Genomic DNA, 2842 nt, shown 5'->3' on the forward strand with positions numbered 1-2842 from the left:
TGCACGGACGTTGTGGCGTGCACACGTGTGATCTTTCTTTTAAAGTAGAGAGAACTATAGGGCCAACTAGATTTCGATATCGCTGCATGTATGGCAACAAGGCAATTAAAGCAGAGATGGCAGACATCGCCCATCCAGAATACTAGTAGATCAACAATTACACACAGACAGACAGCTTTTGCATGTTGTGGGGGATCGCAGTCCTTTCGGATGGTGCCGTAAAGCCGGTGGCCCCGTGTATGAGAGAGCTTAAGGCGTTAGCCTCAAGTGCCAAACCTCTGGAGGTAAAAGAACCCAGCACACCTGTCAAGAAGAGTAGGACCAAGGGTCACACGTTGTGCTCGACGGAAAACAAGGACCGTATCGAAGCCGCATTGCACTATAAGCTAAATATTATGCTTCACCTTAATTGAGAACGCCAGCCGCCTTGCCAATGTCTTTTAGCCACCAGAAAATCTGCTTGCACACTAACAAATGCTGTCTTGAATCCTTGTCCACACTCACTCATCCCTGGTGCCTCCTTCGTACTTAACCCTCCCTGTCGGCTGGAGGAGTTAAGCCTGTCTCAGGAATGTCGGTAATCTTATTCCTTTTCCTTCCAGAGATGACAGGTAGACACTCGGGAGGCTTTTCTCACCTACAGTCGAGTGAAATGTTCCTTATTGCTACATGTAGTCTCCAGGCAGATATCTAAATCATGGCACAACATTGTTTAGTCTAAACAAAAATAGCGGCCATATATTTATACTTAGGTTGTGTCAGAAAAATTAGACTTCTTTTAGACTTCTTTTAGAAATGAAGACAGACTTTCCTCCTAAATGTCGTCTTGAAAATCGTCTTACCACGTTTCACTGAAAGTTTTTAGCTGACTCCTGTTAAGTACTAACAGAACGATACAGAACGTTAGATAGATGTAATCATTTCATTTCGTTTATTTGAAAAGAACCATCCGGTGAACGCAGATGTAATAGCTCAGCAAGTCCTATCTGTCTCCCATCCACGCCACCTGATGTTCCTCACATGTTACAGACCACGGGTCAAACAAAGTTCATCGCCCTCTTATGCAATCTCGCGAATATCGCCCGCCATTGCCGACAAGATGGGGCGATCCTTTGGTTAGTGGGCTTCGGGAGGCGGCTGGAAAGAGTAGAAATCGGCCAAATACTGAAATAGACGGATAACATGTCAAGGGAGTTTGGTCGGCTGGAAAGAACAGCTTGCCGCTCCCGAGACCAACTCCCCCGGCATGCTATCTCTCTATTTGGCCGATTTCTACTCTTTCCAGCCGCCTCCCGAAGCCTGGTAGAGGCTAGTCTTTTGCTAGTAAACCGAAGCTAGGTACTCATTTTCACCTAAATCAAGTGAGGAAATAGGTGTGAAGTACCCTTGCCAAGGGCACAACACCGGGGTCTGCCAGGCATTCGAACCCAGCACCTTCAAATTCAATGTCAACGACCTTTATATAATAACCACAAGGTCACCCTGCCGCCGACCAAGTGTCGTCTGATCCTGAGGGAACTCGCGCCAAAACTCGGCGGTTGGCGGGAAAAGCGATTGGCGGGAAATACCAGCCCGTCTCTTCCAACTAGAGATAAGTCTTCAAGGAATTTTGAGCCCGGCAGAAGGAAGCGTAAGGAAACTCTAGTGGTGACGCGAGGTCAACCAGAGGTCACGCTATGACGTACACACGGTGTCACCGTAATGTCAACACTTGTGTCGCTTTCGGAGGAAATTTATCATAGCAGAAACATTTTCCTTCGCAAATATGGAAGAATTATCTGCCTTTGTTACGAAACTCTGTTGAGGCTTCGTAAAGGGATTCTTTTTACCTAGTTTCGGGGGAAACTATGCCCTTGCTTGACCTCTAGATGTACCGTTAATCATTGTGAAGTAGAACAGCAGTCAAGTTCGCGTGATTCGAACATGGCGCCTTTTGGTCCGCCATCATGACCTTGGCTCCGTAGGTCACCGGTAAATTTAAACCTGACGGGCTGTCCGAGGGCCTGCATGGGGGGGGGGTCCCCGACAACGCTCTACGCTGAATTCGGAAACCTCTCGATTACGCTTTATGATAAATTCCAAGTGGCTACAACGCATTACGTAGAATTAAAACGGCGAATACGCTCTACGCAAAATTCGCCAATTACGCTCTACGTTGAATTAGAGCTGTCCGTCTACGCTCTATGTAGAATTAAAACGGCCGATTTCGCTCTACAGAAAAGGGCATGCGGGCCCCCACGTCAATCATCAAGCGAGGGGGCGGGGGCGGGTCGGAGTTCCCTCATGCACAACTCTGGGAGTTATATCATCTGCAGGTCCTGAACACTGCACCACTTTTGTCGAACAGTCGCGCAAGAAGCCTCGGAGAACCAAAATGGAGACCACTTGCAGAATACATTTTCGCCTGATCATCTTTCTATCCGCCATCGCCTTGGAAATACTGGTAGTCAACACACAGGTAGGAGAACATGTATCTCTGATAATATATAATTCGTGTATTCTTTTGAGATTCATATTAGAATAATGTTACGTAATGATAAAACCTGTAACGTTACATGCGAAGGAACGAAGTTTGCTCCCAAAGCGTGGTTTGTTTGTTTGTTTGTTTGTTTCACATAACCAGTAATGGCAAAACCTTTAGGCGTAACACACCAGTTTTGTACATGTAAGTACAACCTGCATAAGACCAGACTGTAAGGTTTGAACCACTCACACCGGGAAGGTCCCCTACTATATTCGATATAGAGCGCGGTGGGTTCTTTAACGTGGTTGCAATTGAATGTCCCCGATTTTCAAAGGCATTGACTTGACTTGTCTGGTCTACGATTCAAATATAGACCGA

At 46.5% G+C, this 2842-nt stretch overlaps 1 pseudogene; it reads right to left on the minus strand.

Annotated features, from left to right (window-relative positions):
- Positions 1-1880: 1880 nt before the first annotated feature.
- Positions 1881-2427, minus strand: LOC109481296 (annotated as a pseudogene).
- Between the last annotated feature and the right edge of the window lie 415 nt (positions 2428-2842).

Source organism: Branchiostoma belcheri, unplaced genomic scaffold, assembly GCF_001625305.1.
Source record: "Branchiostoma belcheri isolate BF01 breed outbred unplaced genomic scaffold, Haploidv18h27 scaffold55, whole genome shotgun sequence".
In the NCBI taxonomy this organism is placed as follows: domain Eukaryota; kingdom Metazoa; phylum Chordata; class Leptocardii; order Amphioxiformes; family Branchiostomatidae; genus Branchiostoma; species Branchiostoma belcheri.